Here is a 25,506-nt window from a genome sequence, read left to right as displayed (position 1 = left end):
TTTATAAATTGTTTAATTCACAATTAGATCTGAGCCATACCAAGATTATAATGTTCTATTGCACTTTCAAATAAATTATTCCATATTTTAAAGATCTTGGTTGCAGTTTACCCATTATTGGCCAGGAGTAACTTAAAAACATTCAACTCCACAGTATTTGTAGTTTTGGTGCTATGGATGCTGTTTTGAAACCAAAGTCGCATTCAAGCCACGCAAGCACACTCCCAATGTGGCATATATTGGGTGCCAGTTAGGTGAAGGTATCAGGAGGATACAGCAGAAATAAACAGAGCTGGCAGATCATGGCACCAGTAATTGTGTGACACTGATTTGATGCCAGCACCGCCACTTTCAACCTTACGTTTTGATTAACGCCCTCTCTTAAGCATGAACAGCTGGATGTACATTCAGCAGCAGGAAGGACCCCTCCAACAGTGCTATTTTAAAGGAGCATCAGGAACTTGCTGGTAGGATTGCCAACTGTGATTAAATATATCCCTGGAGGTTTCGTCATTTGACTTGTCCTCATGCTCCAGCCATTAGTCAGCCAGCACATCCATCCTTGTGACACACTGCTTTTCTATGTCCAATTGGATGATCTTTGACTGTCAGCCAAATAGTATTGTTTCCCCGTTTTCAATATCTTTTATACCTGGTAAATCGAAATGTCAAAGAAAATGGCAAAAAAAATCTCTCTTAAGGTCTCCACGATTTTTCTCCGGAGTTGCACACAAGCAGTGTCCTCAAGATTGATCTTCAAGCAAACAATCAGGATGCTGAATCAATGGCTCCACAGCAATGGGTGGACAGATGCTGTGATCCTGAGGGAAACCAGCAGAATTATCTTTCATTGAGCCACTGTCACTCTCCAGGGCAGTGACTCAGCAATCCTGGTAATCTATTGGAGTACAGATTGCTGGACTGCTATAAGATATTCAGAGTCCCTTTCAACATTGGCATCCACAGCCACGATGGCAGAATCCTGAACCTGCCTGGCGACAAGCTGACATTTCCTAATTGCAGGTTGAGTTTTCGTGCTTTGATATTGGGTGGTTTCTGCTTTTGCTGCAATGGAAACTGAGACATTGGACATCTGACAAATACTGCATCCGAGTTGGGTCCACAGGTGCTCTCAGGAGTTGACCACCACTTCCACACTGGAAAGGATGGACTCCAGACTCTTCCCAAAATTCTGTGTCAAGTAGGAGCTGGAATCCTCCATGCTTCTTGATGTTGTGGAAACCCTTCAGTCTTTTTCTATACATTGCCTTATCAAAGTTCTCATTTGAGCTTTGTGAGGCAGAGATCTTGTGCCCACTTGTGCCCAATGACTCACCATGTACAGATCTTGATTCTGCACCACCTTCTAAATTTTGCAATGCCAGTATCTAAGCTGATGACTGCCAAGTGTGAGAGTGAAATGCTTCTCAATCAATGAATTAATGAATTGTTGTTCCTGCGCATCAGTTTCCCACAGTAGTTATTGACCATATGACGGTTCTTGGGAATCTGAAAACAAAACACCACAAAGATATGGTTGGTGTGAGGGAAGTGGGAGAAATACATAGTTGCACCTTCTTTATTCTGTGAATCAGAAGAGATTGTGAGATAAAAGGGGGACGGGGAAGAGTGAAGTTCCACCCAAAGTGGATAACTTCGCATTTATCCACATTATACCATATCTGCCAAGTGTTTTCCCACTCACTCAACTTATCTAAGTCACCCTGAAGCATCTTCACATCCTCCTCACCATTCATATTCCCATCAAAGTTCATGTTATCAGTAAAATTGGAGGTATCACGTTTGAGTCCCTCATCCAGATAATTGATGTAAATTGTGGATAGCTAGGACCTAAGCACTGATCCCTGTGGGACCCACTAATCACTGCCTGCCATTCGGAAAAAGACCCATTTTTAAAGTTTATTTATTAGTTATAAGTAAGCGTTACATTAACACTGCAATGAAGTTAGTGTGCAATTCCCCTGGTCACCATACTCTAGCGCCTATTTGGGTCAATGCAGCTAACCAGCATGTCTTTCAGATTCTGGGAGGAAACCAGAGCATCTGGAGGAAACCCATGCAGACACAGGGAGAATATGAAAACTCCTCACAAACGGTGACCCAAGCTGGGAATCGAACCTGGGTCCCTGATGCTGAGGCAACAGTACTAACCACTGTGGCACCATGCCATTCCTTGCCATTTGTTTGATTTGATTTATTGTTATTACTATTGGGACACAGTGAAAAGAATTGTTTCTTGTGCGCTATACAGACACAGCATGCTGTTCATAGAGTGCACGGGAGGAAGGAAAGGAGAGGGTGCAGAATATAGTGATCCAGTTATAGCTAAGTGTGGAGAAAGATCAGCTTAATATATGGTACATCCTTGAAAAGTCTGATGGCAGTAGGAAAGAAACTGTTCTTGAGTTAATTGGTATGTGATGGCACACATTCGTGCTTTTTGCCAAGTCGAAAAATAGTATTGAAAATGGATCAGCTGATCAGGAAAGCTGTAAGCTGAAGGGAGCTTGGCTCATATTGTTCAAACAATATGAACAGAATTCTCTGGCAGTTCTTGCCAGCAGGAACCTCTGCCGAGGGTCTCACGGCAGATGAGGGTGCATAGAGCAGGAAACTCGGTTGACAGCGGTGAGATCAGAAGATCCTGCCACCAGCCAATGGCAGGCCACATCAACCACCACACGGGGAATATCATCTGTGTAGTGAGGCAGTTTGCATCCTAACCTAATTTGAAAGCTCTTGTGTTTTGATCCTGAGGATGAAGATGACCATGTTGTCTACAGTTCTCTGCATTGCTCTGATCCTCAAATTTGGACATGCATGAAGTAAGAATGTCAGGATTGCTGTCAAAATCCAATTCCTCTTCCAGAATTTCTCTAACGTTCTGGAAGCTTGCCTGGGAGTATCCTGCTTGGTGCAGGCTTTGTAATTTACTTAAAACCTTGCTCTGATAACTAACAGTATTTCCATTGAAAGAGAGATTTAAACTTTAATGTTATTAAATATTCCTCTGCTCAGGGAATGTTCCATTGGCTTATCTAAATGTCATCACCCCTCTCTTCAGAAACTAACCCTTGGCCCTTCCATATTTACACACCATGCCCTTTTCCCCTCCTTTTCTTCACCCATGTTCTTGAATGTTTTGCCGCTTCCCAAATCTATATCAATGATCCTGGGAATTACACGTTAAATCCCACTAATCTGTCCAATGCACATACCTAAAATAGAGCCATTGAAAAGTTACAGCACAGAAGGAGGCCATTGGCCCATTTTGTACATGTCAGACTGAGGACACCCAGGTGTCCTTTCCAATCCCACCTTCCTGCACCCAGCCCATAGCCCTGTAACTTACAGCACTCAAGGTGCAGATACAGGTACTTTTTAAAAGGGTTTAGAGTCTCTGCCTCCACCACAAACTCGGGCAGCGAATTCTAGATACCCAACGTCCACTGGGTAAAAAAATTCTTCCTCATGTTCCCTCTACACTAATCATGCCGCTTATCATGGACCTATGTCCACTGGCTCTGGAATTCTCCACTAAGGGAAACAATTTTATCCTGCCCACCCCATCTCTTCCCCTGATAATTTTGTACACCTCTATCAAGTCACTCCCCAGTCCTCTTTGTTCCGAGGAAAATGGCTCTTACCAAAGTCACAATTACATCCTGTATGATTTTGACAAAAGTGAACTATTGCCCCTCATCCTTCTGGACAGGTCTGCAACTTTTGACATGGTGACCACACCATCCTCCTTCAACACTGTCACCCAATTGGGTGGGACTGCTGTCACTTTGTGCCATTCTTATCTAGCTGATCGCAACCAGAGAACTAAAGGTTTGGTTAAAGTGGCAATTTTCATGGAGTATCTTACAGGTGGAGGGACAAGTAGTGATGCAGAGAGGTTCAGGGCCCTCTGTTTAAGATCATCCAAAGCTCTGCTGCCCATGTCCCAAGTAACAGTGAGTCCCATTCACCCGTCAGCCCGTACACTCGCTCACCTATACTGGCTCCCAGTTCAACAGTGTCTCAATTTGAAATTCCTCACCAGTTTTCAAATCTGTTCATAGTCTTTCCCGACCCCTATCTCTGTAATTTCCATACCTCTCCGAGATAGCTGCGCTGCTCAATTGTGGCCACTTCAATATTCCAGATTCTCATTAGTCAATGGTGAGTGCACCTTCAGTAGCCTTGGCCCTAAGTTCTGGAATTTTCCCTCCCTAAATCTCCACCTATACGATACTCCTGAAGAGTGATCTCTTTGACAATGAGCTGTCTGATTATTCCCTAATGTTGCTCAGTGTTGTCTTGGGTAATCATTCCTGCCAAATGCCTGGAGACATTTTACTATGTGAGAGTGGTAGCACCATACCATCATCCTCAATGGGGTCCCACGGCCATGGCCTCAGTTGTAGCCATACCCGTGATAGGAGCACTATCTTTTCCTTGTGGGTGACGACATGCAGATGTGCAATTAAATGTTGCAGCTACTGACTATGGACCACTCTGTCCTGCAAGGAAGAGGGATGTAAGTCAATAAGTTTGGAGCAATGTGTTTGGATGATGTGTCTGCTACTGTTGAACAGTTGGCAGTGCATTCAAGCTTTAAGGTGTGACTGTGAGGCTTGCAGCAGTATATATGCGTGTGTGTGTACGCACGTGTATGTGTGTGTGTGTAGTGAGACAATAAAAGATGGGTGTGATTCCTGTTTGATAAAGATTGTTGGGAGGTGAGTGATGGAGTTGTGTTGCATAGAGCAGTGTGTTAGAATAGTGGCTCAGATAAAATCAAAGAATCTCTACATTGCAGAGGGAGGCCACTGCAGCCCATTGAGTCTCCACTGACAACAATCCCACCTGGGCTTTATCCCCATATATTTTCCCTGCTATTCCCCCTAACACTAAGAACAATTTTGCATGGCCAATCAACCTAACCCGCACATTTTTGGAGTGTGGGAAGAAACAAAGAAACCCACAGACACGGGAAGAACGGGCAAACTCCACATAGACAGTTACCCAGGTCCTGAGCGCTGTGAGGTAGTGCTAACCACTGTGTCACCATGCTGCTGTTGCTAGGATACAGAGATGTAGTCACTCACCTTGACCACTCATGTTACATTTTGCAGCATTGTATCCGGGGCCTAAGAGTCAGAGAAATGGCAATGACTGTTACGATTATCTGCTTCCAGTCCCTTCATAATGTCTGTCCAGAAGACCTCCTGTGCCCTGATTCTCTGTCTCAGTCCACCTCATGCACCAAGCCTCCTAGCAACATCAGAGGACATAGGCCACGCACTTTGATCTGTTGTGGCATTTCTACTCCTCCTACTGTACATAGGCTTTCTGCAATGACTTCCAGTAGTTGCAGAAAATACACTTCCCCTTTAAAAGATGCAGGCTGGTTAGAAGAAATGCAGGCTAGCTTTAAGCAGTACTAGCCTCCCATGCAGTTGAATTCTCAAGTGCGTTTAACACTCGACTGCATGCCACTATCATTAGAATTAACAAGCAGTGCCAAGTTTGTGTTCCATAAAATAGGCAAGGATTCAACACACAACACAATCCCTGTACCCATTTTTAAAAATGTTTTGCCCACTCTCTCCCAAACCTCTGCCAGTGCTACCTCACCAACTATTATGGGAAAAAGATGAAAAGGGGTGACCATCCCTGTATGATATATCAGTTCCTCACAGTCACTCCACATGTAAGAAAATGTTTAGCCTTTTCCTTGCACCTGCCATTAGAAGATCATTCACTCAGCTATCTAGTCATCCCATTTTCACCAAGAAATTCTGTCCATACACCCCTCTCCCACACATATTAAAATTAAATGGGAACTTACATTTGTATATTACCATTCACATCCTTGGAACAGCCAGAAATGCTATATACACTTTGCAATCACTGTGGCTGCCAATTTGCTCACAGCAAGGACCTTTTACCTTTTATCAGGTAAGGGCAACGTTCCAAAAGCTAGTGGCTTGTGTTACCAAATAAACCTGTTAGAATTTAACCTGGTGTTGTGAGACTTCTTACTGTGTTTATCCCAGCCCAGTGCCGGCATCTCCACATCTTGGGATTTGGACCCAAGACCTTCTGACCCTGAAAAAAGAGAGAGAGTGAGTGATACCTACTGAACTGCAACTGGGAAATAATACACTTGTCAGTTTTGAGTTTTGCATAATTGTTTTATTATTTATTCGAGGTTGAATTAGACAGATTTTTGATAGAGGTCAAGGGTTACGGAGAGACAGATATGTGGAGTTGAGACCACAACCATATCTGCCATGATCTTGTCGAGTGGCTGAATGGGCTCAAAGGGCTAAATGGCCTACTCCAGCTCCTAAATCCTATGTTCCTAAGCTCTTGTGTTTATTTACAGAATGCTCCTTTGTGTTTTTAGATAGCTACAGTGTATTCAGCTGGGAAAATATAGCTATCAATGAGACCAAACAGCACAAGATGGGATGTTGTCAGCTGTCAAATTTACATGCTGATTACTCGTAACATGAGCTGATATGCAGATATTTGAATTCAGTGTCACAGATTGGTGGGGTAGGAATAATTCATCAGGCATGTATGCCTATGAAGTAGCAAGTATGAATCAATTTTTATTGTGGAATTCAGTCAATATGTGGGTATAACATTTTGAACTATGGCTATTTTAGTATCTTTTTCCTGAACTTAGCAGCACAGGTAGTGCATGTGCATGCTCTGCCCAAAGTGATAAGAGACACAGGTTAATTGACTTGAGTTATAATAAAGACACACTTACATCCTTCTGTTGAATATGACACATCTGCTACTCTTCCATTTTGTCACAATGTCATCAGTAGAACAAACACTGAGTGCAGGTTTTGTTTGTTTCCATCATTTCTCACAGCATGCACAATGACAGATTGAGATAGTTAAACATTATGAAGTTGTGTAGGGAACGTGCTGCTAGGTTGCAAGCTGTAGCCATCTTCCTGACAGACAAGCTGTGAGCCCTGTTGTTACTGTGGCGTACCTCTGAGCTAAAATAATGGATAGAAATAACAGCCACAGCTCCTTTAATTATTACTGAGCATTGGAAGGTGATGGGCTGTGTGAGGTGAAGCACTGCTGAGTGACTCATGCTTTCAGATCTTATGCCAACACAAACATGCATTGAATGGGGACAGACCCAATAGAGGTGGTGGTATTGTGGTGTATAGTGCAAAGGGATTGGCCCCGAAAGTTGACCCTAGATCCCATGAACAATCATGGCATCAGATCAAACAGAGGCAAGGGAACATCCTACTCATTACCACCTTCTGCCATCCCTCAGCTGATTAATCTGTACTCCCTCATGTTGCACCAAGAGTGGCTTGGTAGTACCTCTACTGACTGAGCTGTGCAAGTCTTGAAGGATATATCTGTCATTCTAGACCTATGGCAGGTGGTGAGATAGCCAGCACAAGAGAAAAAGTTACTTGACCTAATCCCCACCAAGTTACCTGTTGCAAATATGTCTGCCCATGACAGTATTTTAGGCATAATCCAGGCCCTATGGAGACAATTCTGGCAGCTCAAAGACTAGCCTGAAATTCATGAGGCCATTATCAGAAACAAAATTCCACAATTGTAATCCATGGCCCTGTTTATCTCTTAGTCCACTATTGCGATCAAGTCAGGGACCTAATTCTAATTCACTGCATATTGTAGAAGAGCATGCCAGAAACGGCATCAGGTAACTCAAAAATAAGGTGCCAACCTGGTGAATTGACAACACAAGATTTACAACAAGCTAAAAAGCAGAAGTAGCACCATGCTATATATGGGGATAAGCAATCCACAACCAGTAAATCAGATCAAAGCTCTGTAATCCTGCCATATACCGTAGTGAATATTGGCAGACAATTAAGCCATTGGAGACCAGCACATCAGTGTAAACGATAAAGCTGAAAGATTTGCAATCATCTTGAAGAAGTGGCGAGTGGATGATCTATCTCAGCCTCCTCCTGAGGACCCCATCATCACAGATGCCAGTCACCAGTCAACTGAATTCACTCCACATGATATCAAGAAAAGGCTGAAGGCACTGGATATTGCAAAGGCTATGGGTCCTGACAATGTTCCATCAATAGTGCTGAAGATTTATGCTCCAAAACGTACCGCACCCCAAGTCAAGCTGTTCCAGTACAGCTATAACACTGGCATCTACCAGACATACAGGACAAATCCAGTCTGCCAGTTAGGCTTATGCGTGATCGTCAGCAAAATAATGGAAGGTGTTGTCGATAGAGTTAGTCAAGCTTCTAGCCAAGTTGCTCCAGACGTCTGGCAATGTGGAAAGTTGCCCAGGTATGTCCTGGTAATTGGGAAACTTTCCACTGGTTGGAGTTACACCTGGTGCAAAGGAATGTGGAAGTCAACCATTTCAACCCAGGACTTTGCACCAGGAGTTCCTAAGAGTAGTATCTTGTGATGTAGCCCAGCATGTCAATGCAAATAACAAGGCAGAAGCATTTTTAACCATTTTAAGCCTGAAGTGCAGAGCGGATGATCCACCTCGGCCCATCCTGAGATCCCAGCGTCACAGAAATTAGTTTTCAGTCAATTTGATTCACTCTATGTGATATCAAAAAATGAATGCATTGGATACTGCATTCACCATGGACCCCGACAACACCCTGATGATAGTGCTGAATACTTATTCTGTAGAATTAGCCGAGCCTGTAGCCAAGCTGATCCTGACTCCTGACAATATGGAAAGTTGCCCAGATATATCCTCCCTACAAACCATTGGGCAAATCTAATTTGGTCAATTACTGGAAAGTCAGGGGCACTGGCATCAACCAATGATTTGCTCATTGATACTCCAAACATGGGTAAATGTGTTCAACTCCTGAGGTGAGGTGAGAATTACAGTCATTGACACTGTGATAGGAATTGTCCAAGTGCAACATTAAGGTGCCTGAGCAATATTGTAGGAAATGGGAATTGGGAAAAACTCTCCACTGGTTAGAGTCATATCCAGCACAAAGGAAGATGGTTGTGATTGTTGAACATCAATCATCTGATTCCAGGACATTGTAGGAGCTCCTTAGTGTGCTAGGCCCAGTCATTGTCTGTTGCTTCATCAATGACATTTCTTCCATCATAAGATCAAAATTGGGGACTTTCACTGAATGATTGCACAATATTCAATTCCATTTACAACTCCTCAGATACAGAAGCATTCAGCACCAGCTGGGCAAAATTCAGGCTTGAGCTGATAAGTGACAAATAACACTGATGCCCCTCGAGCACCAGACTATCTCCAAGAGAAAAGTGCCTTTCCATCTCCATTTGACATTCAGTGGTATGCCTATTAACATCTTGGAGGGGTCAGTATTGACTGGAACTTAAATGGACCAGCCACATAAATATTATGATCAGAGGCTGGAAATTTTGCAGTGAATGACTCACTTCCTGCCTCCACTAAGCCTTTCCACTGCCTACAAGTCATAAGTCAGAATTGTGGTGGAATACTCTTTACTTGACTGAATGAGTGCAATTTCAACAATAGTCAGGAAGCTCTACAGAATTCAGGACAAAGTTGCCTCTTCGATCAGTATTCCATCCACCATTTTAAGTATTCACCCCCTCCACAGCGGCATATAGTGGCTTTAGTTTGTGCCACCTACAAAATGCACTGCGGCAACTCTCAAACCTGTGACCTCAGTCACCTGGAAGAACAAGGCAAAGAGTCACATTGGAACACCACCAACTCCAAGTTTCCCTCCAAATCATATCACCATGATGTCAATTTCTTCATTATCACTGGGTCAAATGCTTGGAACTCCCTTCCTAACAGCACTCTGGGAGCGCTTCCACCTGACATGGACTGCAGTGATTCATGAAAATGGCTCACCACCACCTTCTCATGGGCAATTAAGGATGACCAATAATTACTGGCTTTTCCAGCAATATCCACATCCCATAAATGAATTGTTATGGACAGAAAAGATTTGCAAATTGTATTTTCTTCCTCTCACCAATTGGCTGTAACCAGAAGATATTTAGAATTATTTTCAAAATACGTTATGGTGTATTTTTGCAAACGTTTAGTTTGTTTGATCCAATTTACTAATAACTGATATAACTCACAGCAAATTCACATTGTGACTAACTCAGAAGGTTAATTTATTCATATTTAAAATCTGGAGAAGTGTTTGCAGTATCCCACTGCACACATGCATGGAACACACCTAGTGATATTTACTGTACATGAAACACAGGCATGAATATTAGTTCAGATTATCAGAATCCAGAGTCAGAGTCCGATGAGAAGTTGTTTCACATAGGAGATCACATTTAGTTGGCTAAAGTTTGGAGAGTTCTGTTTAAAGTTGGTGCTGATTCTGCAAGATTAAATTGATACACAGAGAGTGGGACAGTTCTGCAGGCAATGGTAGCAAATCTTCCAGGCTTCAAGGAGCAGGCTATTGTCCAGCCTGGCGTTCTATTTTTTGCTGGTTCACTGATTGGACGTTAAACAGCAAACTGAGGATTTCTCAGTTCTCAAATGGTCACTTGGGTCATGTGACCTTCTTTCTCCACAATAATTTCAAATGGAATGTTGTTCCAGTGTTTGGTTCTGGCTTTGATTTCAGGACTGATAATGTCCCAACCAATAGTTTTTGAAAGAGTTGCTATCCATATTGAAGGCCTTGTGTCAAGGAGCCATTGTCTAGGCAGACACGTTGACTCTGCTTGAGAGGTAAACCTCTCGAGTTGCAAATTACATCCAATGATTCCCCTCAATGTTCTCCTTTTGAAATGTGTCTAGTCATCCCCAGATGTGAGATGAGTCTATAACAGCTCTGCAGGCATAACAAGTTTTGATCTGTGAGTCTCCTGGTTTTATGATTATGATGGCCATGAAGGTCGCAGGGAATCATTAATAGATCTACCCTAAGGCTTTCTGGAATACAAGCTGCCTTATTGAGTAAGCGGAGGCTCACCCAATGGGAAGCAGCCCCCAGGGATTCTTAAGCCTGTAACTTTACACAGTAACTTTGAAGGTCCCGAGGTGAAGACTGCCTGACTGTATGTGGCGAGAGTGGCCTTATTGTTTGAGTCACGATAAAGGGTGTAGATGACAGAAACTAGCGTGCGGCTGAATTACTACAGGTACAGTGAGATGTGAGATTCCACAGGCTTAAAAGAGGAATTATTTTGTTTATTTTTAATTGCTGTTGGTTACTTTCAGAACAAAGGGCCAATCTTGTAGTCATGTGACTTGCAGCAGCCATCTTTTAATTAATCAGAAAGTCAATTTTTTTAAAAAATAAGGTTTTTACATCGACAGTTTTGGGTTTATTTTCATGAGTTATTGGCCTAACAATAAAAAAATTGCCCAAAATTTTTGAACTGAGTGTTCACGGAATAGTATTTAACATTGTACAACTCTCAATGTAATTAATTAGCAATATGTGTGTCAGTTGTGATGCACATAAAATATGTGGTAGGGAGAATCTCAGGCAACTTCAAAACAGCTTTGGTAGATCTGTTCTGACTGAAAAAAAGAACACATCCTGAACATTATTGGTGTCATATTTGGCAGCACTTCATGCAGCAAGCATTTACAACTGCATATTTTTGGACTTGTGTTTACACTTAAGTGTTGTGCTTGGACTACGACTTCTATACAGTGGGTGGAAGTGGAATGTTGAGTAATTGGAAACTCTGTGCTTGGATCAAAACTATGCTTGGAGTAGACTTGTATTTATAAGGATTCAGCTCTATCAATCACAGGGCTCCTGTGTGGAAATGCTAAAGTTCTCTCTACACGAAGCGTGATGGAGCCCCTTGTAGTTCAACTAGCTCAGGATCACTTTCCTCAGGCTGAGCATGTAAAAATTCCTTCGAGGAGCAGGTAGCCAGGTTCATGTGGTGTCCATGAGAATTTGAAGCACCTTGCTGGATTTTTCCAGAGATTCAAGTCCAACCAAGTCAGACCTGATGGAAGTCCCTTCAGTATACTGTCTGTGAAAATCCATGTGAAGTGCATCTGAGCAGCTCAGCGCACACATTCAGAGAGATTACATGGATAGTGTGGGTGTGAGAAGTGGAAAAATATATTGTTTATAGGGGTACAGTTCGAGATTGGGCTGAAACATGTAATTGGGACATTGTGTGGTACCTATCATGTGCCATACCTGGTATTTATCCTATGCTATATCTGGTATCTGCCTTGTGCCTTGACTGGTACCTGGTGTATATACAGTATCTGGAATCTTGGATGTGCTATACCTTGCTCCTGATGTGTGCTATACCTGGTAACTGGCATATAAGTATCTGGTACGTACCATCTTTGGTCACTGCCTGTTAATACATCTGGTATTGCTTGCTGATGGCTCTTGGGCCCAAAGTGGGTGAGTTTTTTTAATTTCTAGCACTGCCATCTCAGATGATTCTGAGCACAAAACTCAACAAAAACACCAACCAAGGACTTGTGAAAATATTTTGCCTCATTGTCCAGTTTGCCTTTGTTTTCTATTTGCTTGTGTAATAGACTAACCAAAGTAGAGCAAAAAGGTCTTGTGGTGGAGTGGTAGCATCTCTACATCTGGACCAGAAGCTCCAGGTTTGAGTCCCAGTTAGGGATTTGATGGTTATGGTTCGTGTGTGTTTGACATGGCCACAAAGGCTGGTTATCAGTCTGTAAATCCTTCCAATACACATGATGATGGGTGGAGGATTTTCCTGGCCTATCATCCTACAGAAGGCAGTCGAAAATCACTGCAATACTTTGCCAGGTATAACCACAAGCCAGTGCCCTCTTAAGTCATGGTACTTGAAAGAGGAATGTACGGCAAGCAGCTATTTCATCACTGGTGGTGCATATGAGACCCAATATTTTGCTACTTAATTTGATTTAGTACTGGGTTAAATGTAAATAAATAAATAGAATCTAGCTTACAAATGGCATTTTGAACAGCCTGAATCTGGCTTGTAGTGGGTATGAACCCACAACACAAATTGGCTCTAATTCAGAACCAATTGGTCCAACATTGCACTGTCATTTTATTATAGGAGATTATAATAAAAGAGATTATAGGACAGCTTGTATGGGAAAGAGAAAAATATCAGAACGAGGGGGGTGATATTCTGACATTGTGGCAGAAGCACATTGATGTGGCAGAGTAGATGGAGTATATATTTTGCATCTAACTTTACTAGGCTGGCCTAAGTATGGGATAGTATTGCAGACATTCACCTTACATTTTTCCTGTAGTATTTCTCAGTTGGTTGTATTTGACAGGACAGCATGGTGGGGAGTTTACTGTGCTGGACCTGACTCGAGAGTGCTTGTTCAGACAGTTTCAAGGGAGCTGTATGTTGCATCTGCAGTGGGATGCTTCACATCGACATTGCACGGCCACAGTGGAAAGTGTCCCACTCTTCCATTACAATGCCTCTCGCCTTCTTGAGTACAAGCAGTGGCATAGTGCAGTTCAAGGTACGTTCGCTGAAGTGCTTTGTTCTGTGGTCCAATGTCTGATATCAATTTAATGTCAGTTTGGACTGCCCACTCCCATTTACAGTATCTAGTATGCTATTATATTGGAAGAATTTTTTTTGACAATTAAATACTCAAACTAGAAAATTAGTTAATGTAAGTACTTACACAGAAAAAAAAACCTTTAATATCTAAATATTTTGTAAGTGGTCTGTTTTATCACATGGACCATTAAATACATTCTCCCAACAGAACAGTAATGATTCTAATCCATTGGTAATCTAGCTAAACTACACCTGTCATAAATAGCAAGTAATTTGCATAGATAATTATGCTCATTTCCAAATGATCAATGTTACCCTGAGAAGCGTTTGAAAGGTATGTCCCTCGCTGTTGATAGTCTTGGATTTGGACCAGTTGTATAATGACAGATAATCATGTTTTGCTTTTGATATTGCAATCCAAAGTTTTAGCTGCAGTGTCGAGGCAATTTACTTCATAATACAATCACATGTGATGAGTAGCAATTGTTTGAAATATGCAGCAGCCTCACTTGCTGCAAAATAACAAATGAAGCATTACCATGTCAACTGCTCTGAACACAACCCCCACGTTGTATACTGCCTTGAGAACAGACCAGGGCATGTTCACGGATAACCTCCCAGTAAAGAAAATCACATTTACCTTTGGAAGCTTGGCAAACATGTGCCATGTACAACAACAACAACTTCCATTCATATAGTATCTTTAATGACATAAAACATCCCAAGGAATTTCACAGGAGCATTTACAGAGCACAATCTGACATCAAGCACAAAGCTTGGTTAAAGGGATAGGTTTCAAGGTGTATCTCAAAAGCTGGAAAGGTTGAGAGACAGATAGATTTAGGAAGGGAATTCCAGAGTTGTAGAGCCTCGGAAGCTGAAGGCATAACTGTCAATGGCAGGGCTAAAGAAATCAGGGATGCATGAGAGGTCAGAATTCGAGGAAGACAGAGATCTTGGAGAGAACTGTACTATCAACAAGATTGGCTGGATCCTCCAGTGTCTGCTACCTGTCTTCATCTTTGGTATTTCTTATTAAGAAATCAGCATTTTGTGTTCTCTTTACGTTCAAATAATTATTTTAAACATTTTGACTGTCCTAAAAATCTTGATTTTTTTTATATTAATTCGTGGGACATGACCTGCTCTTGTAGCCACTGTGTTCATGTGGGGAGTCCAGTGGAATTTCTGGTCAATGGTAACTGGAAGGATATTGACAATAGAGATTCACTGATGGTAACACCATTGAATATCAAGGAGTGGTGATTAGAATGTCTCTTATTGGTGTTGGCCATTGCCTGGCATTTGTATGGCTCAAATGTTACTTGCTATTTGTCAGCCCAAGCCTGGATATTGTCCCGATCTTGTTGCATTTGAACATGGACTGCTTCAGTAGAAGTCACAAATGGTGCTGAACATTATGCAATCACTGGCAAACATCCCCACTTCTAACCTTATGACGGAGGGAAGGTCATTGATGAAGCAGCTGAAGATTGTTGGGCTTAGGACACTACCCTCAGGGACTCTTGCAGAGATGTCCTGGAGCTGTGATGACTGAACATCCACAACCACAACCATCTTCTTAATTAGCAGGCATGACTCCAACCAGCAGAATGTTTGATGCCTGATACCCATTGATTCCAGTTTTCCTAGGGCTCCTTGATGCTACACTTGGTTGAATGTAGCCTTGATGTCAAGGGTTATCACTCTCACCGCAATTCTGGAATTCAGCTCTTTCTTAATGTTTGAACTAAGGCTGTAATGAGATCAGGAGCTAAGTGACTGTGGCAAAACCCAAACTGGCCGTCACTGAGCAGGCTATTGCTGAGCAGGTGCTGCTTGATAGCATTGTTGATGACCCCTTCCATCACTTTATTGATGATCGAGAGCAGACTAATTGGGCAGTAATTGGCTGGGTTGGATTTGTCCTGCTTTTGAGTACAGGTCATACCTGGGCAATTTTCCACATTGTTGGTTAGATGCCAGTGTTGTAACTGTACTGGAAGAGTTTGGCTAGGGGAGCGGCAAGTTCTGGGACACAAGTCTTCAGTACTATTGTTGGCATGTTTATCAGGGCCCATTGCCTTTGCAGTATCCAGTACCTCCAACTGTTTCTTGATATTACGTGGAGTGACTTGAATTGACTGGAGACTGGCATCTAAGATGCGGGGGACCACTGAAGGAGGCCGAGATGGATTATCCACTTAGCACTTCTGGCTGAAGTTTGCTGCAAATACTTCAGCCTTATCTTTTGCACTGATGTGCTGGTCTCCTCCGTCATTGAGGATGGGGATATTTGTGGAGTCACCTCCTCCAGTGAGTTTTTTAATTGTCGACCACCAATCACAACTGTATGTGGAAAGATTGCAGAGCTTAGATCTGATCAGTTGGTTGTGAGATCTTTTAGCTCTGACTGTCACTTGCTATTGTCACTTGCTGTCACTTTTGCTATTTGGCATGCAAGTAGTACTGTTTGGTGGCTTCACCAAGTTGGCATCTCATTTTTAGGTATGGCTGGTGCTGCTCCTGGCATGCTCTGTGCATTGAACCAGCGTTGATCCCCTGGCTTGATGGCAATGACTGAGTGGGGGATATGTCGGGCCATGAGGTTGCAGATCGTGCCGGAGTACAGATCCACTGCTGATGATGGCCCACAGTGGCTCATGGATGCCCAGTCTTGAGTTGCTAGATTCGTTCAAAGTCTGTCCCATTTAGCATGATGATAATGCCACACAACACAATGGAGGTTATTCTCAGTGTGAAGGCAGGCCTTCGTTTCCACAAGGACTGTGCGGTGGTCATTCTTACCAATGGACTGCCCCTTATTCTGAGACTGTGTCCCCTGATTCCAGACTCACCACTCAGGAGAAACTACCTTTCTGCATCTACCCTTTTGCTTCCTGTAAGAACTTTTTAAGTTTCAATGAGATCAGCTTCTCATTCTTTGAAACACTATAGAATATCAACCCAATTTGCCCAAACAGATGCATCTGCAGCTGGCAGATTGATAAGGATGAGGTCAAGAATATTATTTCCTCTTGTTCGTTCCTTCACCAACAGCTGAAGACCCAGACTATCTTTATCCTTTAGGATTCGACCAGCTTGGTCAGTAGTGCTGTTGCAGAGCCAGTCTTGGTGGTGGACATTGAAATCCCCCACCCAGAGTACATTTTGCACCTTTGCCACCCTCAGAGCTTCCTTCAAATGTTGTTCAGCATGGAGGAGTACTGATTCACCAGCTGAAGGAGGACAGTATGTAGTCACCAATAAAAGGTTACCTTGCCCATGTTTAACCTGAAGCAATGAGACTTCATGGGGCCTAGTGTCAATGTTAAGGACTCTCAGGGCAACTTTCTCCTGACTGTGTACAACTGTGCCATCATCTCTGCTGGGTCTGTCCTGCTGGTGGGACAGGAATGGTAATGGTGATATCTGGGGTGTTATCTGTAAGGTATGATTGCGTGAGAATGACTATGTCAGGCTGCTGTTTGACTAGTCTGTGAGACAGCTCTCCCAATTTTGGCACCTGCCCCCAAATGTTAGTAAATGTTTGCAGGATCGACAGGGCTGTTTGTTTTGCCGGTGCCTAGGTCCGTCCGGTTTCATTTCTTTGTTGAGACTTTGTAGTGATTGGTACAACTGAGTGGCTTGCCAGGCTATTGAAATGTAAAAGTTACATCCATAAATATATTATGTAAATGAGTATTATTTTCTGGATCAGCCTTGCACTTGTGAATCAGCTGTCTTTTGAGTATTGCACCGAACTCAGGACAATATTTTAGACCAATTAAAAAAAGCCTCTGGACTTGAGTATTCCAATACTGGCCTTACATCTTCCATTCTACTTAAACTTGAGCTTGTTTCAAAGGCCTGCTGTCCTTATCTAACTCATATCTAGTCCCATTCAGACATCATCCCAATGCTTACTGACATACATTCCCATTTCAGCAATGCGTCAACTTGAAAACTCCCTGCCTTGCTTTCAAATCCCTCCTTAGTCTCGTCCACTCCATGTCTCTGCCTTCTTTAATTCTGGCCTCGAGCACATCCTCAATTTTAATTGCTGCACCATTGGTGGTTGTGATACAAGCTGTATGGGTCTTTGGTTCTGGAATTCCCTCCCTCAACCTCTTCACTCTCTACTTCTTTCCTTCTCTGAGATACTCGATACAATCTGTTTCTTTGACCAAGGTCACCTGTCTTCATATGTGGGTCAGTGATAAACTTGGTTTGATAATTAACTCCTGTGAAGCAGTTTTGGACGTTTTACTATGTTAAAGATTCTTTGTGAATGCATGTTGCTTTGTTGAATACTGTCTATATTTTAATTTATTAGCTAATCCAGTGGGCATTTTATACTCTTCAATGAGTAGGCAACTGTGACAGTTTGGGAACAGACTCTGAATATGAGATCAATCTCAGTTTCTTATGCTGGCCTGTACATCAAATATTGAACACAGAAGTTTTGACACCTGCTATCGGGCTTCTTTTTAAAACGCTCCCCAACAATTCATTCACTTTTGATCTGACGTAAAATTTGAGGAGCCAGTGTGTTCAATGGGAGATTTCGATGCCAGAAAAATACCTTCATTTTTGTATGCAGATTCTGATTACAATTGCACAGAATCTACAGCGCAGAATCCATGAATAGGATGGGGAGGGATATGGTCCCCAGAAGGTTAGGGGGTTTTAGTTCAATTGGGCAGCGTGGTTGGTGCAGGCTTGGCGGGCTGAAGGGCCTGTTCCTGTGTTGTAATTTTCTTTGTTCTTTAGAAGGAGGCCATTCAGCCCAACCAGTTTATGCTGGTGTTTGTGCTGCTCATGATATATCGATGTGGTGAGATGAAGTAAGGTGGAAGGAGGCTTGTCTGGAGCAAGAACACCAGCATTAGCCAAATGGGTGAATGGTCAGTTCCTTGTGCCGTAAATTTGAGGCAACTGTGTAAACTTATGCACTGAACTAAATGGCCAGAGAATGAGATTTAACCTCAATTCTCAAAGATGTCCAACAACACATTCTTGGATTTTCTGTGACTTGGCTTATTTGCTTCTAAGAACAGGATATAGTGCTCGACTCAGCGATCGATTGTTCCAACAGGCCACAGTGAAAAACTGCACTGACCTCCTCAGAAGACAAACACGGGGCATGGCCAATAGAGTACCCTTCGTCATCCGGTACTTCCCCAGAGCAGAGAAGCTATGACATTTCCTTTGGAGCCTTCAACATGTCATCGATGAAGATGAACATTTCGTCAAGGCCATCCCCACACCCCCACTACTTGCCTTCAAGCAACCTTGCAACCTCAAGCGGACCATTGTTTGCTGCAAACTACCCAGCCATCAAAGAACAGTGACCACGACATCACACAACCCTGCCACAGCATCCTCTGCAAGGCTGCCGGATCTTTGGCACAGATGCCACCATCTCACATGAGAATACCATCCACCAGTTATATGGCACATACTCATATGACTTGGCCAATGTTGTCTACCTGATATACTGCAGGAAAGGGTGTCCTGGAGCATGGTACATGCAGATGCTACAACAACGGATGAATGGACACCGCTCGACAATCACCAGGCAGGAGTGTTCCCTTTCTGTCGGGGAACACTTCAGCAGTTGAGGGCATTCAGCCTTCGATCTTCAGATAAACATTCTCCAAGGTGGCATTCAGCCTCGATCTTCAGATAAACATTCTCCAAGGTGGCCTTCAAGACACGCGACACAGTAGGAACTGATAACCAAGTTCCACACACGTGAGGACGGCCTCAACCAGGACCTTGGGTTCATGTCACTCTCCCTGTAACCCCCATGATTTGCCTGGGCTTGCAGAATCTTACTAACTGTCCTGGCTTGAGACAATACACATCTCTTTAACCTGTGCTTAACTCTCTCTCCACTCGCATTGTTTTTACCTGTCATGACTTGATTACCTGTTAAGACTCGCATTCCAATCATTATCTTGCAATTGAGTCTGTATCTATATATGTTTGAGAATTGTGAACTGAAACTCTCCACTCACCTGATGAAAGAACAGTGCTCTGAAAACTCGTGCTACCAAATAAACCTGTTGGACTTTAACCTGGTGTTGTGAGACTTCTTACTTGCTTATTTGGTTATTTGCTACAAACTGAAAGCAGTGGCTGCTATTCTTTTTCAATAAAATTGCATCACGAAATAGTTAACCAATGTCTTCAAAATGGGAACATGGGGATGTACACTTGAAACCCTCACCTTCAACTCTCCATAAACTTGAGCTAATTTCAAACTATTGCTTGTATCCTGACTTGCACCAAGTCCTGTTCACCCATCATCTCTTTACTTGCTGATCTATTTCAGTTCCTGGTCCAGCAAAGCCTGAGTTTTTAAATTCTCATACTTGTGTTCAAATACCTTCATGGTGCCACACCTTGCTAACTCTGTAGCTTCTCCGGTTCATAATTCCATGAGATCTCTGCACTCCTCCAATTCTGGCCTCTTGCACATCCCACTTTTAATTGTTCTCCATTGGACTTGTTGTTGTGCCTTCAGTTGCCTACGTCTTATGCTCTGGAGATTTCCTCCCTAAACTTTCCTGCCTGTGCCCCCACTCTCTCCTCCTTTAAAACATTCCTTAAAATCTACCTCTTTGACCAAGCTTTGGGGCATCTGTCCTCATAACTCCTTGTGTAGCTCAGTGTCAGATTTTGTTTGATAACGGTCGAGTGAAGGGCCTTGGGACATTTCTATATTAAAGGTGCTATATATGCACTTCTATATTGTCATTGTTAAATTAGCTTTGGCATGAACTGAAGTAAGGATGAACATTTTCAGCCAGGGCTCGACTGAAGGCGCAACCTAGATTGAAGATGCAACAGATCAGCTCAGCTGTGATGCCTACTTCTCCCACCAATCTCAAGAGTTGAACAAGTTTCTAATACTCACCACCTACCCATGCTGGTTCAAGAGGAAAGGCCAAATGGACTCCTAGCAGATGTGAAACTGCACCCACAGTAAGGGGCAGAAGTATCAAAAAAGGTGAGAAGACCTGAAGGCGGTGGGGAGGAGTTTATTGGTTGAAACTAGACATGTGGATCACATTAGCTGACAGTTTTATTGAATTCAACGGAATCTAGTGCTGCGTAGGGACTAGAACTGGTGATCAGTTAGTGAGCTACGTGGGTCCTCTTCCCACAAAATAAGCGGTAAACTTTCTTCTCCTTTTAAGTAACTTGCAGGATCCCTTTATGGACTGATGACCTTACGCCTTACATCTATCAGTACTTTAGAATTTTCACTATTGATGTTAAAATTGATCCCATTCTGTGATTAGTGATGTGCTGTCACAGAATTGCCAAACAGGCTTTTAAAAAGACTTGTTAAATTGACAGCCTGCTGGTTGGGTGAATGATGGAAAATAGATGAGCTTTATAGAACTGAAAATTCCATGGACCTCATCTGCACTGAGTTAAGAGACCAGTCAGGTCATTAAGAATAACCTCAGCAAATCTGTGTTTGCAAGCAAAGTACCTTTTGTAAAGAGTAGTCTCTGTTCTAATGTAGCAGCCTAAGCTCGAAAGGCAACTTGATAACTGACCCTATGGGTCTGATTTTACCATTTTCATTCTAAGTGCTGAATCTGGACGCAATTCAGATCCGACTTGGGAATCTGCTTTCAGGTTCATACGCACTCAGCCTGAAGAAAAAATTGTGGCTCCCATTCTCGCTATGGGCAGGGCTTAGTGTGCTTGAAACAATCAGAGCTCTGAACTGCGCTTGCGCATTTGGAAAAAAAATTTGAAAAAGCATGCTCCCGGGCATGCTTTTTCAGATCATTCCTGGGCTGCAGAAAGCGGAGAAAGTGGCCTGGGGGCGAAAAGTGGGAGCGATGGTCCCCACAGACATCACTGTCCCCCTTATCCACCTTTCCCGGGTTTTGGTAAAGTGGCCATCTGAGCGGATGCAGGCGCGGATTGCATCAATGGTCTCACATCCGACTTTACCACATTTTCCGGACGCGACGCAATGATAAAGTAGGGCCCTATATTCCATTGTCACATTGTCAGCTGGGGAATAGACAGTGACCAGACATACAGGGAGCATTTCATGCTGTTCTTCAAAATAATGCCAAGTAGTGTTTTGCAACCAGCTGAGAGGGCAGATGTGGCATCGGTTTATCCCAGTGATGACAGCTCTGACAGTGTAGCACTCCCTCAGCACTGTATTAGAGTGCCAACCTAGATCATATGCTTAAATTTCTGGACATGCTGAATATTCAGCCACTGAATAGGCAACTCCTGGCTATTTCTGACACTGAATCTGCCTGGAGAAGTCCCATCAAACTACAGAAATGTGCCTTTGAAATATATAGAGCACTTGCTTCAGTGTTTTGAACATTTACTAAGATGTGACTCTTTCGCCTTGCCTATAAAAGTTTTATTATTCTGCGCAACCGGCATTTTTCCCCCTCCCAGTCTGTCAGAGAAGATGAGACCGTGTCAGCTTAAAATGGTTTACTGGTGTTAATGATAGACCTTCAATGATTTTGAATCAGTGCTTGAAGCATAACTTTGAACTGCACCAGACAGGATATTTCAATCGGAACATTTGGAAAGCAACTTGGCCTAGAAATTGATACATTTTGATGTGGAGATTGTGTTAAGTTATCTCACTGGCATAGTTTGATACGGCCAGATAATTATGCAGGACACGCTTACCATTTTGAACCATTTCAACTCATCTGATGCCATGCTGACCTCTCATTGCATGGGGCTTTAATCTGGCAGGAAGGCCTTTTGGCTGTGATAGTTAAAGGGATCATGAAGTACTGATGATAAAAGAAATAAATTGAAACCTTTTGAAGTATTTACAAGTTAGTCACTGGTTCACCACTTCGAGCTACTGTTAGACACTAAAACATTTCTTTCTGAGTTCCAGCACTCTTCAGAGATCACTTTCACGACACAGAGATGATTTGGCTACTTCAAATCAATTTTTACTTCACAGATTGTCTGCCTGCAAATATGGGTGGTCTGAATGAGCTGCCTCTGGGAATAGAGTGTGAACAAAATTAGCAAGGAAGACACCAGAAAGTGGGACAAACTGCCAGAAAAGGGAGGCAATGGGCACTTCTGAGGAAACATATCCACAGAGAATTTTCAGGGAGAACTTCTTCTGCCTGAACCTTGACAAGCAATGTGAGAGACATTGTAGATTGCGTTAAACGATGTTGCAGCTTCATGATTACTCTGGCTCCTTTTTTCCATGCTTCTTAATCCCTCTTCACCCTCTATCAACTTTCCCCACTACCTTCAAAGTTTTGTGACTATGCATCCACAGATCCCTATGCTCTTGCACCCACCTCAAAATAGGGCCATTTAGATTATATCACCTTTCCATTTCTCCTGAAGTATATCACTTCACACTTATCCATCTTCAATAGCATCTGCATGAGTCTGCTCATCCTGCTGGTCATTCTATGCTCTCCCACCTGTTACCTTTCTGCTACCTTTGTGTACATTATATACTATGCACAAGATATTGAGCCCGCACTCTCTGGCCGCAAGACTGCAGGCAGGGGCTCGAGATCTGGCAATCGTGAATCTCACTGGCGCGATCACAATTTCCGATTTTCACCGCTCCTCACTGGCAACGTAGTCATTTAATACCCATAATAGGCTGGAGCCTGAATTGCATTAATTTTGATAAATTTAAATATAATTAAATACCACCCCTCTCCAGATCTTCCCCAATTTTGGTTTTTGAACCTGTTGAGGGGATTCCTTCTCCCAGGAGCTTAAAGGTCAGTCTAGACCCCAGGTCTACACCCCACGTGAGAGGGGCGTTGCCAGGCAGTGTCCTGGCAATGCCACTGGCACAGGTTGGCATAAACCTGACAATGCCATTGTGTGTTGGGGGCAGTGCCAGGGTGAGCCCTGGGGGGAGCCTCACATGCGGGGACTCATCTACTTGTGGTGGTGGTGGTGGTAGTGGGGGGAGGGGTTTGCAGACACTGGCAATGGGGATGCCAGTGATGATCACTGGGTAAAGGGAGCCAATGCCAGCAGTGATCAGGTGGTAGGGGGGCATGTGGGGAGATGCTGGGGTGATTGACGGATGCAGGAAAGGCCACAGATTCCTCCATGGTGGATTTGGGTGGGGGAGATTAATTAATTTTCAGTTATCAGGGTGCCCATTAAAAAAGATTCCCGGCTCTAGGTGTTCCTACCTCGCCAGACTGACACCTCAACCCATGCCTAATCTTTTATTGACAATTGAAGTGACAAGATCTGAAGAAAAAAACTGGCCAGTGGAGATGGGAGATTTCATTGTCAGTATTTTTACCAGAACTGACACTGCCAAATTCTAGAAAGATTCTGCCCATTGTTACTAAGTTTCATCTCATCTGTAAACTTTAATATAGTTAAATCCAGGTCCCAAAACTGTTTTCTTAGGGGCTGCAAGCAAAGTTCTCACCAAACTAGGAAAGCAATCATTCATCACTATTCTCTGCCTCCTATCCCTTACTTAATTCTTTATCCTGAATATCATTATTTCTTTAATGCCATGGGCTTCTATTTTCCAAATTCTTTTCGCATGTACAACATTCACGAACAATCATCATCAGCCCTCTCTGTTACTTCATAAAGAAATTAATCACGTTAATCAGACACAATTTGCCTTTAATAAGTTCATGCTAGCCGCCCCTTTATTAACTTATGCTTTTCCAAGTGAGTATTCATCTTGTCCTTGACAATGGTCTACAGTAGTTTTCATACCACTGATTGGTCTGCAATTGATCTCTCTCCCCTTTTGTGAACAGAGCTGTAACATTTACCATCCTTCAGTCCTCTGTCAGCACTCCTATATCCAAGGAGGTCATTGTGGAGATTCTGCAATCTTCATCTCAGCTTCCTCAGCAACCTGGGATACATTAGCTGGAATTTTACCGGCACGCCCACCCTGATTCCGTGGTCAGGCGAGGCTCAGAGAACGGCATTCTCTGTTGGCTTCAGGCGGGATCGTACGAACCTCGGGTGGACGTATCAGTAAAATTCCGCCCATCATGTCTGGACCTGCTTGTTTGGCTCTTTGTCCATTCTGGCTGCAGCTGATGGTGGAAGAACAATTGATGCTCCACCAATGCATTTTGTGCAATTTGTTGTTGTAATATCTGTGCATTACCAAGCAACAAAAAATACAGAGACTGGCTTCTACCTATATGTAAAGCCCAGGTGCATTTTACGGAACTAACTCTTTTAGTTCTCATTGAAAAATACTGATTGGCTCGGAATAGCATCAAGATGTGTACAATCTATGCCACATTTTTAAGCACTGTAGTTTGAATTTAAAACTGAGCAGCGTTTTATGCAGGGTTAAAATGAACTGAGTGAGAATCCGCAGCCAAAGCCCATGTTTACTATGAAGAGAAGGTGAAGGACTCGGGTTTATAGTGCAGGACTATAGCTTAATTGGCAATACAAATGGATGGATGAACATTGAATAGGTTTATATGGCTTTTCTCTAGCCACCTGTTGTAAACATGAAGATAAATGGTTTAAGGCCTCTAACACAGAAGACACAGGAATGTCACATTAACTCATCAAAAGTCCATCTGTTAACAATGCTAATAGTAATTAAAAGAGAGGACAGAGTTTTCTTGCATTGTTAGGGACTGTTGATTGTAGAAGGGAAGAAAACCAGAGAAAAGGAAGGAGTTTTCAGTTCTGAGGCAAGGAGAGAAAATGAGTAACAGAGTAGGTAAGGGTGCAATCAATTTGAGTGTTAATACTGAGGAGGAACTGCAGATAGGATGGCATATCTTGCTCCCTAACTTAACCCTAACCCGTTCCCTCTCTGTTCTCTTCAAGGATTTTTGATTGTCCAAGTGTTTACTGAAGCTAATGAAAGAAATTCTTGCATTAATAGTCACTTTCCATGATTCCCCAAATTTTTTTACAGTTAACTCAGCACTTTTAAGAATGAGTACTTTT

General features: G+C 42.9%; 1 protein-coding gene across 2 annotated transcripts in view; it reads left to right on the top strand.

Moving 5' to 3' along the window:
- LOC145349910 (receptor tyrosine-protein kinase erbB-4-like) overlaps positions 1-25,506 on the top strand; it is a 1,005,257-nt gene that overhangs the window by 74,116 nt on the left and 905,635 nt on the right. The gene's annotated exons all lie outside the window — the stretch shown is intronic.

The sequence above is a fragment of the Carcharhinus amblyrhynchos genome, chromosome 11 (genome assembly GCF_965287045.1).
Source record: "Carcharhinus amblyrhynchos chromosome 11, sCarAmb.v2.hapA, whole genome shotgun sequence".
Classification (NCBI taxonomy): Eukaryota; Metazoa; Chordata; class Chondrichthyes; order Carcharhiniformes; family Carcharhinidae; genus Carcharhinus; species Carcharhinus amblyrhynchos.
This window is presented reverse-complemented; position numbering and strand designations above follow the sequence as displayed.